This window comes from Bufo bufo, chromosome 9 (genome assembly GCF_905171765.1).
Source record: "Bufo bufo chromosome 9, aBufBuf1.1, whole genome shotgun sequence".
NCBI classification, from domain to species: Eukaryota; Metazoa; Chordata; class Amphibia; order Anura; family Bufonidae; genus Bufo; species Bufo bufo.
Genome location: NC_053397.1, coordinates 206,661,292 through 206,679,508, shown reverse-complemented (window position 1 = coordinate 206,679,508; position 18,217 = coordinate 206,661,292). Strand labels below are relative to the sequence as shown.

Here is an 18,217-nt window from a genome sequence, read left to right as displayed (position 1 = left end):
CACTCAGTGTTACTAATAAATAACATGTCCCGTCTCCCATGAAATAAAGACACAATATTAAAAATTAATTGAGACTCGGAGTGGTGTCATGAATCTTGATTCTGAAATTAATCTGGTATATAATTAGTTTTGCCTTTTTTTATCGAAGTGCAGAAAATCTGCCAGGCTTTATATACAGAGCTTATAACACAGAACGGTCGGGAAAAAGGGGGCAAGAAGTGTTCTATACAGTACTGTATACCATGAAATAATCCATGCCAATTGCTGGTTATCCTCATCCTCTTTCCTTCCCACAATCGCTACAGACCAATCGTGTGCTACTGACCTTGACTCTTGATCTACTCTGACCTTGGCCTTGTTCCTGGATATTGCTCTGGCTTCCTTAGGATTTTTTCCTGGTACCTGTTCTGCCCCTAAGCCTTGGCTTTGTTCATTTATTGTGACTGGGAAAATACACAACTCTGTGTGGGGTGGTTAAGAAGTGTGAAAAATGGGTTGATTTTAAGGATTCTGCACCCTAGTTTAGCTAACATGAAAGTGATTGTAAAAAAAAAAAAAAAACATTTCTGGCGAAAAACATATCAGTGTGGCATAAACGGACATATTTTGCCAAAGCCCTAAAGGGAAACTGTCACCTAGATTTTGGGTATAGAGCTGAGGACATGGGTTGCTAGATGGCCGCTAGCACATCCGCAATACCCAGTCCCTATAGCTCTGTGTGCTTTTATTGTGTAAAAAAAACAATTTGATACATATGCAAATTAACATAAAAGAGTCATATCTTACTTGTGTGACCAGAGAAGAGTCATATTTTCAAGCTCTGACTCATCTCAGGTTAATTTGCATATGTATCAAATCAGTTTTTTTACACAATAAAAGCACACAGAGCTATGGGGACTGGGTATTGCGGATGTGCTAGTGGCCATCTAGCAACCCATGTCCTCAGCTCTATACCCAAAATCCCGGTGACAGGTTCCCTTTAAAGGGGTTATGCCATGACTGATGTAAAAAAAAAAATGAAAATCAGACATCATATAGTACATGACAATACCTTTCTAAGCTAGAACCAGCCCTGAACCTCACATGGGTCCAGTGATGTCCCCATTCATTGGTTATCTTCAGCCTGACAGCACAGAGGGTTGTGCCCTTTCTGCTGCAGCTCTCTCCCTGTAACTGCCACAGCTTCTAACAGAACATATGGCTGGTGATAGTTGAATATTTAGGTTACATTCACACGAACGTATGTCGTCTATACCGCCCGTGGGAATCCCACTTTTTGCGGAGCAGACCCATTCACTTGAATTGGTCCACGATCCGCAATATACGGCAAAAGATAGCACATATCCTATGTTTTGCAGTGTGGAGGTACGGACCAAAAAGCCCATGGAAGTGCTTCTGAAGACTTCTAATTTGTGACTCCACTCCGCATAGCGCCGTATTTTGAGGATTGCGGAGCCATTCCAGTTAATGGGTCCGCATCCTTGATACGGGATTCACACGGCCGGTGGCCGTATATTGCGGAAGCGCAGTTTGCGGTCCGCAATACAGGCACGGACAGGCTACGGTCGTGTGAATGTACCCTTAAACTCAGAATGTTTTACCAGCTCAGTGAGATGGACAAAAAAAAATAAGGTAAAAACAGCAGGTGGCGCTATACAGATACGTTTTACTGAATAACTCAGTGGCTGTGTTTTTTTTTTTAATTATATGCAATTACAAAAGTATTGAGACCCAGGTGCTGGTCTAAAAAATGTAGAATGTGTTTCATAACACAACCCCTTTAAAGGAGCTGTGAATAGGATTTTTTTTTTAATCGGGACCCGTAACAGAACAACTTACCCGCTTCCTGGCACCGGCTCCCCGACCCTTCTCCTGCAGGCCTGCGATGCTCAGCTGGGCTCCCTCGATGTCAACATCTGGTCTGACATCACTGCATCCATAGGTGATCGCTCGTTTCATTTCTAAGGTAGCGCCGGAAATTGCTGAGTACAGTGCTCCGCTATCTCTGGCGCTCTCATAGAAATGAATGGAACAGCGGTGCACAATTCTAACCAGCTGCTCTGTCCATTTCAGGGTGGCTCCACAGGATGCGGCCGGGGCCCTTGTTCTAGTAGACACTGGGGAACCCCGATCTGATAGTTATCCCCTATCCTGTGGATAGGGTATAACTTGTTTTAACCGGAATACCCCTTTAACTATGCTTACAAATGCTTATGCTTAAGCATTGAAAAAACTGCCTTATTAGGGCTACTTTCACACTCGCGTTTGGTGCGGATCCGTCATGGATCTGCACAAACGCATCCGTTCAGATAATACAACCGCATGCATCCGTTCAGAACGGATCCGTTTGTGTTATCTGTAACATGGCCAAAACGGATCCGTCTTGAACACCATTGAAAGTCAATAGGGGACGGATCCGTTTTCTATTGTGCCAGATTGTGTCATAGAAAACGGATCCGTCCCCATTGACTTACATTGTGTGTCAGAACGGATCTGTTTGGCTCAGTTTCGTCAGACGGACACCAAAACGCTGCAGGCAGCCTCCAGAGCGGAATGGAGACGGAACGGAGGCAAACTGAGCGGATCCTTTTCCATTCAGAATGTATTAGGGCAAAACTGATCCGTTTTGGACCGCGTGTGAGAGCCCTGAACGGATCTCACAATCGGAAACCAAAACGCCCAATTCGGAGCAGTTTCTCCAAAGAACGGGAAATTACGGTCAAAGAAGTACTCTTTATGGAGCAACGCAGCCATGTTTCTACAACATGTTACCCAAGGAACCAGCCTGTAACCCAAGTCTGGTGATCACAAAGAATCTTTGCCCGTAAGTACATGTTGTAGATGAGATAACAATAGAATCACAGAATCAAAAACGGTAGAAATCCTGTAAGTACAATGGGATCCTGGTATACGGCGGCGGATAGACCATACAGTATTATCTCACAGTGTGAATTCCTCTTTAAAAAGAATAAATGAGTTGTAGCTCAGTGAGCTTTTTCCACTCGGAGGGTTCCCCATTAATATAATTATTAAGGGAGCCCTCCCACTCATTTCCTTTTTAATTACTTTCCTAAGTAGCTGATGTTTTACTCATAGCTGATTTGTCATGAATTGCATTAGCCATGTTCCTTCTCTTTTATTTTTTTTCCCTAAAAATGGTATTACGGGATCGGAAATGTTCATCTTGAAATGAATGAACCCAAACGTACTATTAATTCATGTAAGGGGGGCTGTCAGTTTCTAATTCTAATCTAATGCATTAATGTCTAAAGTCAATGGTCCAATAAATGGGAGCCCTCACAATCATTTTCAGCTGAACTCCAAGGCCCTGCGTGCCACGGTATATAAAAATTGACATACCAACCATAGAAGCCCCACTGCCATTCATTACTTTCATATACAGACTGGGGCTTATCAGATTTAACCCTCAGTTCACCTTACATGTTTAAGTGGTCCTTGCAATGTATAGTTACCAAGAGTCTCCATTTCTGCAACAAACCAGGCAATAGAAAGGCAGACATAATGCTAACTTTTTCCTAAAAGTGTTAGTTTCTGGAGCTATGGACACCTATGGGGCTATGTTATGGAATAAAAAATAAAAAAAATTATTATTCATGTACCTATTCTGTTAGAAAGGTACATGATGTAAATTGTAGTGAATGTAAATTTCTTACCAGTGACTGTATTTGTGAGTTATAACCTCCCCTCTGATCCTCAGCTGTGTCATGTGACCAGCACTGTGATCTCCAACTGAACAGAACAGGGGAGCCTTACTGTCTGTAGAGAGCTGCGGAATATATCAGCGCTATATAAGTTAGTAAAATAAAAATGTCAGCCTCATAGGATTAAATAGAGAAGTAACTGACTTCCTGTTCTGTCCAGCTGGAGATCAGAGTGCTGGTCACATGACACAGCTGAGGATTGGAAGGAAGGTTATAACTCACAAATACAGTCACTGGTAAAAAGATTGCATTCACTACAATTTACATTATGAACCTTTCTAACAGGTCAAAGAATACATTTTTTGCGGGAGTGCTTCTTTATTTAGTGCTCTGTTTACTTTACTGTACGCAGCCTCATAGATTGCTGGCTGTTCAGTCCTAAGTGTGATATCTTTGATAGGAGCTCTCTTGCCGCTCAGTCTGTAGACCCTCTCTCTGCTCTCCTGGACGCTCATTAAGCTTACATCTCTTTTTTGTTTTACCGTATGCAGTCTGCCTATATTCTCATACATTGCTGGCTGCTCAGTCCTGTCCAGTGTGAAATCTGTTACAACAGTTCTCCATCTGCACGGTCTGTAGCCCCTCTTTCTCTGGTCTCACAAAGCTAACACGCTTTTCAATTTATTTTATTTAAGCTCCCATTCTGCATAACTACACCACGTTTCCACAATAAGGACCTTTTTACACCCGCAGATAATCAGACCAACTATCAGGAATTAACATTCGTAATGTACGGTATACTCATTCCTGAATTGGCCTGTGTAAATGTACCAGCGATCAGCTTATTTTGCTTGTTTATCGGCTAATATGGGACTTCCTCGCTCGCTTGGCTATTTTTAAAAGTCCTATAGCAGTGAATGAAGAGCAAGCCGCGCATGAGCAGTCACCTCTCCATTCACCACTATTGGACTATCGAAAATAGCCGTCCCATAGCGGTGAATGGTGCAGCATGCACTCCGTTCACTTCGAGGACCTGTTCTGGAGTTAGGAGTGTGTGCCAGAGGTCGGACCTGCAGCTTTCAGACATTTATGGCACATCTTATCAATATGCTATAAATGCCCAAGGTGTGAATACCCCTTTAACCCCTTCAGGACCCTGCCTTTTTTCACCTTAAGGATCGGGACGTTTTTTGGAAGTCTGACATGTGTCACTTTATGTGGTAATAACTTTGGAACGCTTTTAATTATCCAAGCTATTCTAAGATCGTTTTATCGTGACACATTGTACTTCATAATAATGGTAAATTTCAGTCAATATTTTTCATTTTTATTTTAAAAATTCACAACCTACTGTATCAAATTTCAATTTCTCTGCTTTTAAAACAGATAGTGATACCTCATATAATAGTTATTACTTTACATTTCCCATATGTCTACTTTATGTTTAGATCATTTTGTGAATGCCATTTTATTTTTTGGGGACGTTAGAAGGCTTAGAAGTTTAGAAGCAAATATTTTCAAAACCCACTTTTTAAAGACCAGTTCAGGTCTGAAATCACTTTGTGAGGCTTACATAATAGAAACCACCCAAAAATAACCCCATTTTAGAAACTACACCCCTCAAGGTATTCAAAACTAATTTTACAAACTTTGGTAACCCTTCAGGTGTTCCACAAGAATTAAAGGAAAATGTAGATGAAATTTCAGAATTTAACTTTTTTGGCAGATTTTCCATTTAATCCATTTTTTTCCAGTAACAAAGCAAGGGTTAACAGCCAAACAAAACTCAATATTTTGGAAACTACGGGATAAGGTGGCAGTTTTGTTGGTACTATTTTAGGGTACATATGATTTTTGGTTGCTCTATATTACACTTTTTGTGAGGCAAGGTAACAAAAAAATAGCTGTTTTGGCACCATTTTCATTTTTTGTTATTTACAATGTTCATCTGACAGGTTAGATCATGTGGAATTTTTATAGAGCAGGTTGTTACGGACACGACAATACGAAATATGACTTGGTTGTTTGTTTCAGTTTTACATAACAAAGCATTTTTGAAAAAAAATATTTTTTTGTGTCTCCATCTTCTGAAAGCCATAGTTTTTTTTATTTTTTGGGCGACTGTCTTATGTAGGGGCTCATTTTTTTCAGTATGAGGTGACGGTTTGATTGGTGTTCATGTGATATTTCTATAGAGCAGGTCGTTACGGATGTTCAAAAACCTAATATGTATACTTTTTTTATTTAAGTTTTACACAATAATATAATTTTTGAAACAAAAAAACATGTTTTAGTGTCTCCATAGTCTAAGAGCCATAATTTAATTTATTTTTTTGGGCGATTGTCTTAGGTAGGGTATCATTTTTTCAGGATGAGATGACGGTTTGATTGGTACTATTTTGGGGTGCATATGACTTTTTGATCGCTTGCTATTACACTTTTTGTGATGTAAGATTTTTTACGGTATTCACCTGAGGGGTTAGGTCATGTGTTTTTTTTATAGAGCATGTTGTTACGGACGCGGCAATACCTAATATGCATACTTTTTTTACATTTAACACAATAAAAGCATTTTTGAAAAAAAAAAACATGTTTTAGTGTCTCCATAGTTTGAGAGCCATAGTTATTGTTTACATTTTTGGGCGATTGTCTAAGGCCTCTTTCACACTTGCGTTGTCCGGATCCGTCGTGTACTCCATTTGCCGGAGGTGCCCGCCGGATCCGTAACAACGCAAGTGAACTGAAAGCATTTGAAGACGGATCCATCTTCAAAATGTGTTTAGTGTTACTATGGCACCCAGGACGCTATTAAAGTCCTGGTTGCCATAGTAGTAGTGGGGAGCGGGGGAGCAGTATACTTACAGTCCGTGCGGCTCCCGGGGCGCTCCAGAATGACATCCATGCGATCACGTCATCCATGCGAGTGGGGCGCCCTGACGTCACTCTGAAGCGCCCCGGGAGCCGCACGGACGGTAAGTATACTGCTCCCCCGCTCCCCACTACACTTTACCATGGCAAACAGGACTTTAGCGTCCTTGCAGCCATGGTAACCATTCAGAAAAAGCTAAACGTCGGATCCGGTAATGCGCCGAAACGACGTTTAGCTTAAGGCCGGATCCGGATTAATGCCTTTCAATGGGCATTAATTCTGGATCCGGCCTTGCGGCAAGTGTTCAGGATTTTTGGCCGGAGCAAAAAGCGCAGCATGCTGCGGTATTTTCTCCGGCCAAAAAACGTTCCGGTCCGGAACTGAAGACATCCTGATGCATCCTGAACGGATTTCTCTCCATTCAGAATGCATGGGGATAATCCTGATCAGGATTCTTCCGGCATAGAGCCCCGACGACGGAACTCTATGCCGGAACAGAACAACGCAAGTGTGAAAGAGCCCTTAGGTAGGGGCTCATGTTATGCATTGGCTGTAAGTGTATTACACACTGTAATACACTTACAGCTTCCTGCCTGTGAGAACCAGGGGGCTGGATCTTACAGGCTGTCACCGAAGGCAGCCACGATGCATAAGGAAGGCATTGGGGTTCCTTCCCTGCCATGGGGTCCCCGTCACTGCAGCGCAGGGACCCGATAAACACTGCGCACCCAGCAGGATACCACAGGTGCCGCAGTCAGCGCTGACCGTGGCAGTGCAAGGGTTAATGCACCAACAAAGGTTAAGAAATGACAAGCTCAGAGTCTTGTCTACAAATGCTCGCAGTTTAGGGAATAAGATCAATGAACTTGAGGCTATAATGGCATCTGAGAATATAGATGTAGTGGCTGTTACTGAGACGTGGTTCAATGGGAGTAATGACTGGGATATAACAATACCAGGGTTCTCTCTATACAGGAAAGACAGAGAAGGCAGGAAGGGGGAGGGGTGGCCCTGTATGTGAAAGATAGCATAAAATCTAATTTGATACAAGTTAGCGAGAACAATTTAGAGTCAGTTTGGGTTACCTTGCAGCGTGATAATCATAAGGTAGGTGTGATATATAGACCACCTAGCCAAGTCAAAGAATTAGATGATCTACTAGTTGAGGAAATAGCTAAAATGACCTTGAAGGGGGAAGTTATTATTATGGGAGACTTCAATCTTCCTGATGTAAACTGGAAAACCAAAATAGCTAGTTCTGCCAGGAGTACAGATATTCTAAATTCCCTACTGGGATTATCTCTACAGCAAGTAGTTGAGGAGCCAACCCGGAAGGAGGCCATTTTAGATCTAGTATTCATAAATGGGAATTTGGTATCTGATATTACTGTAGGGGAAAGCTTGGGATCTAGTGATCACCAGTCAGTGTGGTTTACTATAAGTACAGTGACTAAGTCACAACACACAAAAACAAAAGTTTTAGATTTTAGAAAAAGATACTTTTCTAAAATTAGATTAGTGGTATACGAGTCCCTATCAGATTGGAACAGTTTCATTGGAGTCCAGGAGAAATGGGACTACTTAAAAGTGGCACTATTGAAGGCAACAGAAAATTGCATTAGGCTTGTCAGTAAAAGCAAAAAAAGGAATGACCACTGTCGTACTCAGCAGAAGTGGCCAAAATCATCAAAAACAAAAAGATAGCATTTAGGAATTATAAAAAAAAAAAAAAAAACGAGGATGACAGGCAAATTTATAAGATTAGGCAGAGAGAGGCCAAACAAGTTATAAGAGCTTCTAAAGCACAGGCAGAAGAGAAATTAGCTCAGTCAGGGAAAAAAGGCGATAAGGCATTCTTCAGATACATAAATGAAAAAAGGAAATTAAAACAAGGAATTACCAAATTAAAAACAAAAGAAGGAAGGTATATGGAAGAAGATAAAGAACTAGCTGACCGCCTCAATGAATACTTCTGTTCAGTTTTTACAAAGGAAAATGAAGGAAAAGGACCTCAGTTAGGAAAGAAGACTAATGAATATTTTGATGCATGTGTCTTTACAGAGGAAGAGGTTCTAAGTCAGCTGTCTAAAATTAATACAAATAAGTCACAGGGGCCTGATGGGATACACCCAAAGCTATTAAAAGAGCTCAGCGGCGAACTAGCAAAACCATTAACAGATTTATTTAACCAATCACTGGCAACAGGAGTCGTCCCAGAAGAATGGAAATTAGCAAATGGTGTGCCCATTCACAAGAAAGGTAGTAGGGAGGAATCGGGCAACTATAGGCCAGTAAGCCTGACATCAATAGTGGGGAAATTAATGGAAACCATACTTAAGGAGAGGATTGTGGAACATCTAAAATCCCATGGATTGAAAGATAAAAAACAGCATGGCTTTACTTCAGGGAGATCATGTCAAACTAATCTTATAGATTTTTTTGATTGGGTGACTAAAATAATAGATGGCGGAGGTGCAGTAGACATCGCTTATCTGGACTTTAGTAAGGCTTTTGATACTGTCCCACATAGAAGGCTTATCAATAAATTGCAGTCTTTGGGCTTGGACTCCCATATTGTTGAATGGATTAGGCAGTGGCTGAGGGACAGACAACTGAGGGTTGTAGTCAGTGGAGTATATTCAGACCATGGTCTTGTTACCAGTGGGGTACCTCAGGGATCTGTTCTGGGACCCATATTGTTTAATATCTTTATCAGCAAAATTGCAGAAGGCCTCGATGGTAAGGTGTGTCTTTTTGCTGATGACACAAAGATTTGTAACCGGGTTGATGTTCCTGGAGGGATACACCAAATGGAAAAGGATTTAGGAAAACTAGAGGAATGGTCAAAAATCTGGCAACTAAAATTTAATGTTGATAAGTGCAAGATAATGCACCTGGGCCGTAAAAACCCAAGAGCAGAATATAAGATCAGTGATACAGTCCTAACCTCAGTATCTGAGGAAAGGGATTTAGGGGTCATTATTTCCGAAGACTTAAAGGTAGGCAGACAATGTCATAGAGCAGCAGGAAATGCTAGCAGAATGCTTGGGTGTATAGGGAGAGGCATTACCAGTAGACAGAGGGGGGTGCTCATGCCGCTCTACAGAGCACTAGTGAGACCTCATTTGGAGTATTGTGCGCAGTACTGGAGACCATATCTCCAGAAGGATATTGATACTTTGGAGAGAGTTCAGAGAAGAGCTACTAAACTGGTACATGGATTGCAGGATAAAACTTACCAGGAAAGATTAACGGACCTTAACATGTATAGCTTGGAGGAAAGACGAGACAGAGGGGAGATGATAGAAACTGCTAAATACATAAAGGGAGTCAACAAGGTAAAAGAGGAGAGAATATTTAAAAAAAGAAAAACTGCTACAAGAGGACATAGTTTTAAATTAGAGGGGCAAAGGTTTAAAAGTAATATCAGGAAGTATTACTTTACTGAGAGAGTAGTGGATGCATGGAATAGCCTTCCTGCAGAAGTGGTAGCTGCAAATACAGTGAAGGGGTTTAAGCATGCATGGGATAGGTATAAGGCCATCCTTCATATAAGATAGGGCCAGGGGCTATCCATAGTATTCAGTATATTGGGCAGACTAGATGGGCCAAATGGTTCTTATCTGCCGACACATTCTATGTTTCTATGTTTCTATGCCGGCGTATGCAGCAGGGACCCGGCTGTCAGTGACTGCCGGGTCTGTGCCGCTGATCAGGCGGGCGCAGATCCTGCACCCACCCGATCAGCATGACGTACATGTACATCACTGGACCTTAAGTCACGTCCAGATATGACGTACATGTACGTCACGGGTCCTTAAGGGATTCACACAGGCTTCTACAAACATAACATATAATGACCAAATAAAAGAATTGTATATAGACATGGGCATGAAGCAATAGTCAGTGCCACCCTTATGTTGAATGCAATGTGCGGTACCCTCTGTTTCTGCCCCTATATGGTATATAAAGTGCACACATAACCGTACCATACAGTCCCTAATTATATGTGACATATACCATGATGCCCGAATAGCAGTGCCATCCATTAGCCAAATAACCCTTCAATAAAGCTGCCTAAATAACCATAATGAACAGCACTGCTGAAACATTACAAAAATAATATACCGTACAGTGCCCAAGCAGCCGTGCCACCCAATGTAGATACCACCATACATAAAGTAACCTTATAACAGTACTATACGACACACTGGTCACAAGTATCGGCTGCCAGGCTATCTGCAGTGTCCTCTTCCACTGGAACAGTTGGTGGCACACCCCTTAGGCCAGTCCTCACGTCAGTAGAGGTCAGTAGTCCTTTGGTTCATTGAGTCATTTACTGGTACATTTCCTACATTTCCTTCATGTAGTCAGTTTCCCGATGAAATAAAAGTTATAAAACAGTCACTGAAGTAACCGAGCTGTCATCCCAACACATGGCCCCGTGCTGATGCAATGCACTGCCATCTAATAATGCTGGCACAGATGGCAGACACCAGATGACAGCTCCGCACCTGATACACTAATAATAATAATGAAGAAGACAACATCTGACATTCACGATTAAATTAATCAGGTTCTGGGGTGTTCAATGTTGGACGATCAAATATGGAGGTGTGACTTGTAAAAAAATTTTTTGCTAGATTACAAAACCATGTCTGCTCTTGTCCAGAAACAGTGCCACTCTCTTCCATGGGCTGTGACTGGTATTGCAGTTCAGTAAAAGGTAAGCTGCAATATCAGACTCAGCCCATAAACAATAGTCCACAAGGCTGTGTCAAATGTTTGGGGCTGAGCTGCAATACCAGGTATGGTCCATGGGCAGGAGAGGTGCTGTTTCTGTAAAAAAAAAAAAAAAAAAAAAAAAAAAAAAAAAAAAAAGAAGGAGACTCTTTTTCTAATCTTACACAATTCTTTTCTAGCTGGTATACAAAAATGCTAGAAGCTAAAACTGATCCCAATTGAGTCACACTGTGCTTGGTGTCATTGGTTTTGCCATTTGATGACTCCCCATCAGGGATTAAAATAACCATTGCATATACATATTATCTGTAAGGCTATGAATGCAATAAAAAGAGCTTTATTAGAGAGCTAAAAATGAACCATGGATCAGCTTGATAAAAGAAATTAAAAGGATCTTCCAGTGGGATATTTTTTTATTTTTTTTAGAAAAGGCAGAGATTAGGTTAAAAACATAAAAGAAGCATTACTCACCTCAGCGATTCCCCCACTGCTTCTGGTCCAGCATTTACTGGGTCTTCGCTGGTCTCCACTCGGTGAGTAATGCTTCTTATATATATATATATATATTTTTTTTTTATGTTTATCCCACAGGATAACTCCTTTAATGGTAGAAAGAGTGAAATTATGAAAACCTGACAATGTTGTGCTATGACCATTACGTCCTTGAGAGCTTGTAATATCAGTAGCGCTGCAGCCTGTTGTCTGTCCTGATTCACCTGCTGACCAGAATGCAAAAAACAGAAGCCAAAGGAGAAAATCGGATTGTCGATGAAGAAGCATTGCCTCACCAAGGTTTCTTCAACTATGGTCCATGAGCAGAGCTAAGGAAAAGTGTAATTTTCTCTTTTTTGGCTCTGCTCAGTAGACCCAACTTGCAAAACCATGGCATATATGAATAGGTGTGATCTTTATAATCCTCCATCTCTCATATATATCTAGGAATATTCTGGTAAAACCAGTCAGCACAGCCTAGGAACGGTTACAAGTTTCAGTAGTGGCAAATTTGTATGAATGTATTCCAACAGGCCTGATCTAGATCGTCCTCTATGCTGATGGTCTCTCATATATATCTAGAAATGTTCTACAACATGGCCTAGGAGTGCTTACAAGTTACAATACTATGAATGTATTCCAACAGGCGTGGTCCATATTATCCTCCATGCTGATGGTCTCTCATATATATGGAGGAATATTCTGGTAAAAGAAGACAGCACGGCCTAGGAATGGTTGCAAGTTTCAGTAGCGGCACATTTCTATGAATGTATTCCAATAGGCGTGATCCATATCATACTCCATGCTGATGATTTCTCATATATATCTAGGAATATCTACAGCAAGTTACAATACCGGCAAATTTCTATGACTGTATTGCAACAGGCCTGATCTATATCGTCCTCTATGCTGATGGTCTTTCATATACGGTATATCTAGGAATATTCTACAGCATAGCCTAGAAATGGTTACAAGTTACAATACCGGCACATTTCTATGAGTGTATTCCAATAGGTCTGATCCATATCGTCCTCCATGCTGATCGTCTCTCATATACAGGTGAAACTCGAAAAATTTGAATGTCGTGCAAAAGTCCATTTATTTCAGTAATGCAAATTAAAAGGAATTGCATTAATGCAGCTTAAAATTTGAATTTTGTGAAAAGGTTCAATATTCTAGGCTCAGAGTATCACACTCTAGTCGGCTAATTAATCCGTATCTCCTGAGCAAAGGGGACCTCAAAATTGTGACTTTGGGGTTTCATAAGCTATAAGCCATAATCATGCAAATTATAACAAATAAAGGCTTAAAATATCTCGCTTTCTCATATATTTTTTATATATAATTGTTTGATGAAATTCACTATGAACTCTTATTCACACCCACATATCCATTATGGATTTTCTCATTATGTTTTTTACACTGTTCGAGGAACAATTATTCCCTCCTCTTACATGATTATTTCCATTTATTCATATATATATTTTTATTTTTATTATTTTCATCATTCTTTATCCTTGCACTTTTGAGGTACCGGTTACCTCTTATTTTGCCCTTTTTTCACCATTTTACATCTTGCTTCATCATTTATTTTCACTATCCACTTCATCATTTCCTTACGTGGAAACGTTGTGCACATTGTGCGTTCTTTTTCAGCATCATTATTTACTCACTGTTCTCATGATTATGTATGTACACGTTTATTATATTTATTAGATATGTTCACTTCTATTGCTGCTTCATATATCCATTTATATAATGCTTTAATCATGTTTTTAATTCTAATTATTATCATGGTTTTAATCATTGCTCTCACAATTATCATTATGTCCTCTTGAATTATGTTTTTTCATTTATATATTGGGTCTATTGATGTGCAATGTATATATGTCTATATACATGAATGTATTTATGATTATTTTTTACTTTGTATATGCATACTATGTCTAATATAAGTTATGCTATATCGATGTATATAGATGTGATCCTTTACATTGTAGCATCTGTTCCGTTCTGACTACGGTCTCTGGGTGGCTTCTTGACTCTCCTCCCCCTGTGTGTTGTGTGCGCGCGTCATCCAGAGCCGCCTCACGTCCGTGCGTCCTGACGTCAGAGCCGCCCGATCATGTGATTTCATCACATGGTGTGGGCGTGCCGAGGGGACGCCGGCCGTGGGGTGGCTGGACTCGGTTTTTGTCTGGATTTTCGCGCGCCTGTATCCATACACACCTGGGGACAAGTGAGTATCGACCCTCCTATTGGCTGTGGGAGCCTTTTTATACTTGATTCACAGTGATGGCACTACCCCCTGACGAAGGTACGCCGAAACGCGCGTTGGGGTAGCGCCACCCTGGTTTTTCTCGCACACGGTTCCTGGCTTGGTGAGTCCCTGTCTTCTGCTGCCCTCCTCTGCTTATTATTTTTTACATCTCATTGGTCTGCAGCATAATTCCATCTTCTACTTATTGCCTGCACACTAATTATCACTCATAGAGGTGCTATGCACTTGACAGGTGACCCACCTGGTACTTTATTGTTGTAGTACTCAGTACATGGGTTAGAGCATTGACTCTGTATTGACTCCCATGTCTTACTCCTATACACTGTACCATGCTCCTTTGATCCGTGTGCCTTTTCTTCCAGGGTGGCGTTTCTTTTTCTGTCCTCCGCTTCTATTTTTCATCATGTCTATGGCACCATTTATTTATTGCTTCCACTCATGTCATTTTTTAATCATGTTTCAATAAATTATATCTTTTTTTGGTACCATGAGCTCCTTTTCCTTTGTTTCTGCTATTCAACTCGGGACCTTTTTACCGAGTCTTATCTTTGTGTGTCGTCCCCCCCCTTTGGGGTTTACATTGGGTGGATATTGTCCCCCTGCCCCTTTCCCTGGGACACCTTGGGTTAATTCTTTGTTTCGTTTTCTCATATATTAGTTTCACCTTTTAAGTTGCATTACTGAAATAAAGGAACTTTGCACGATATTCTAATTTTTGGAGTTTCACCTGTAGATGGAGATATATTCTGGTAAAATCAGACAGCACGGCCTAGGAATGGTTACAGGTTTCAGTCGTGGCAAATTTCTATGAATGCAAAGAGTAAGACGAAATCGAAATCCCATCAGCTGAGAAACTGTGTAATAAGTATTGAGTGCTCCCCCGGAGTCACATACATAACGTACAGTATTATCAACCCCAGACGCAAACTATTAAAAAACATACTCGATGTCACCGCAGCAGGCCCCACTGTCACAGAGATAATGATGCTGACCTTTCCTGAGCCAGTTCTGAAGAACTCATCTCCATGATTAAAGTGGCATATTTATGCAAGGAGGAGCGGGGGAATTAATACATGAAAAGAGACGCTCTCCGGCAACGCTCTGCATGTAATATCCTCATGATACGGACAATCAGTCTGACAGCCGCAGTGAGCTACAGCTTAGTGTCAGTATACCCCTATAAAGACTGGAGCTTCTCACATAAAAAAGATGACATATTATTCATATGGTCCCTACTTTGAAGGATGGATTTTTCTTTCTGGATATTGACATCACCTTCTCCACATTCATTTTAAATGGTAGTTTAATGTGAATGCCTGCCCTTCAATGCTACTTTGTTCTTTTTATCTAGCTAGGCTTCTAATTTTGTACAGATTAATTTCTTAATATAGGTTCCTAGAGCTTATCTAATACAGATCGGTAAATCCCCTGCATAGTCATAGATGTAAAAGATTATCTTCTGACTGTAGCCACCACTAGAGGGAGCTCAGGAGTTTATGACATACACTAAACTCAACAGTGTGTAGTAAGCTCCCTCTAGTGGTGGCTGCAGGTATCTAGGTTTTTAGGGAGAAAAAAAAGAAAGACAAAAATAAAAACGTAAAATCTGGTATTCCATGAGAAACAATCATGTTAGAGTCGCTTCAGAATATTTACCACAAGGGGCATTAGAATATGGCTAGTGGCGCTTATGATGTAATTTTTGTGAGCATACATTTTAGGCCACATACACCTAGCTGGATTGAATTAAACATCTATAAATATAAGTCCTTATATAAGCCGCTCTTTTTTCATATGTTACTATAATTCAATTTGAATAAGCTTACAAACAACATTTCCATCCACCCTATTAAAGAATGTTTGTTTGTTTTTTAAATCAGATATTTTTTGTATTCAGCACATTTTGAAACATTGTATAAACAATAGGGACTTCTTCATTACAAGCAATATTGTGACAAGATATGAAAATGATATACAGAGCCATCAATTAAGCCCCCGAACCCCCACCCCCTAGCAAAGAGATGGTCCGCCATTTGTAACAAAAGTATCACACTTATCTGATAATCCACATAATCATATCCATCATATATAAGTTCCATCCATATCCATACCTAGTTACTCAGCCAGGGCTTCTCAATTATTCTCCAGCCCAACTTGTTCAGATTCCTGCCATACCTAACTCCTACGCAAATACGGCTATCCAGTCACTCAGCACAGTCTGCCCCCCACCAATGCAAGGGAAGTCTAGAGAGGACTAGGGCAGGAGGACCCGACCCTGGCGGAGAGCCACTTATCCCATATTGCTGTAAATTTGGCTTCGCTCTTCCTCTTTACATACACCCCTCATCCTTAAAGAATGGTTTTAATGGGGAGGTCTGTTCAGGATCCTCATCTCTTGGCCAGAGAGCAGAGCGGTTACAAAGAGCATCTCTGTAGGACCTGTCCTAAACTGCATTACACAGATAACCTAACTATTTGAATGGATAAGGTGTCATTCATAATCCCACCTGTGGGGGCGCTACAGGTAAACTGAACACTTACAGCCACAGTTTACAGCTGACCATTGGAGGTCTCAGGAGGGGGGATACTTTACAATAATGGACGCCCTAACAAGGAAAGACTGTCCAAAGCTCCAGGAAAAATGTATAAAGCTGTGTTATGCCTAATGGTTGACACAGTGGATCAAAGAAAACCAAATATGCAGTGTTCCTTGAAGGCCTTTTAGTCATTTCTTCTAGTGTTGAGCGAAGCAAGCTTTGGATCATAGATCCGAAGTCGCTTCGGTCGAAACTTCGTTTGAATGCTGTACGGTGATCTGTGTCCGTATAGGTTTCAAATGTATGGGCTCTGGCGAGGTGAAATTTGTCATCTCCGAGACTTCAGTGAATAACTTCGGACTTCTGTTTTTGAACTTGAAAACCATTTTAAAACTTGAATCCGAAGTCGGCTTCGGTCCTGAGATAACAGCCGGTACCGGAGACGACTTCAGATTCAAGTTTTAAAATGGTTTTCAAGTAATAGAATCGATGGCCGAAGTTATTCAATGAAGTCTTGCGCGACTTCAGAGATAACAAACTTCACCTCGCGGGATCCCATACATTTGAATGCTGTACGGAGACGGATCTCCGTACAGCATTCAAACGAAGTTTTGAGTAAAGCGACTTCGGATCTATGATCAACACTAATTTCTGCATTCTATTTATTAGTGGCTGCTCCTATAGGGGAATGTCACCCTAGCTTTTCCAGGGCTCATAGGATAGTATGGGCAATCTATGTGGGATATGTATTAAACAGATCCTAAAAATGCCTACAGGTCTTGCAGCTGTACCGGAGAACAACTATAGGTGTAGCCTCACGAAGACACCATCTGTCCGTATGTCCTATTAGGGTATATGGACATCATAGAGGGGTTCCTCCAGTCTGAAAGAGTGGCTCCCGTTCTGGCATACTTGCTGTCCAGGATAGCGATTGATCTGAATAGCCGCCATGCAATACCGCATTTCCCCTGCAGGGGCTGCTGAAATATCTGGGCAGAGAAGTCCATGTGCTCGGACAATTGCCCAACGCTTTACCTCCCTATCGACATAGAACTGGGAGAATTTTATAGAACTTACATTGACAAGGCTTCCGCATACATAAACCTCTAGACTCAGAATCACAAAAAAAGCCATTCAGCAAGTTCTCGTATGCAACTCCCCAACAGGTCGTCATGCTGACAGTAGAAATCTAGGCACAATGTGCAGAAAAGATGGAGCGAGCGCTCATTGTCTCCATTAGATAAAGTCTATTAACTGTATTAAGAGCACAGACATTAATTGTATCGCATAATGAAGGCGTGGAGGGGACCAGATGGAGGCTGCAACAAATGTGCTGGAAACTTGGAGGCTTTGTATTCTGTAATGGCTTACGAGTAACATGGATGAATGAGTATTTTAATCAGTTCTGGGGGTGATTCATTTTTTATCAACTTATCCAGTTATGACAGAATGCAATCTGCGCACATAGCTCTCATCCTCCTCGAGATGAGCTGTGACTGAAGACGCGAATGTCAAATACAAGAGGCAAAGTCTGCAAACAACCCTTTGATCCACCTTATGCCTAATGGAAGATTTGGTCAACAACTATCTCTTCTGATGCCCCCCATACACATGCACTCTTGGCTGAGCAAGC

At 41.1% G+C, this 18,217-nt stretch overlaps 1 protein-coding gene across 5 annotated transcripts in view; it reads right to left on the bottom strand.

The window, feature by feature from the left end:
* Positions 1–18,217, bottom strand: part of TTLL7 (tubulin tyrosine ligase like 7) — a 200,738-nt gene that overhangs the window by 71,342 nt on the left and 111,179 nt on the right. The window lies entirely within an intron of this gene.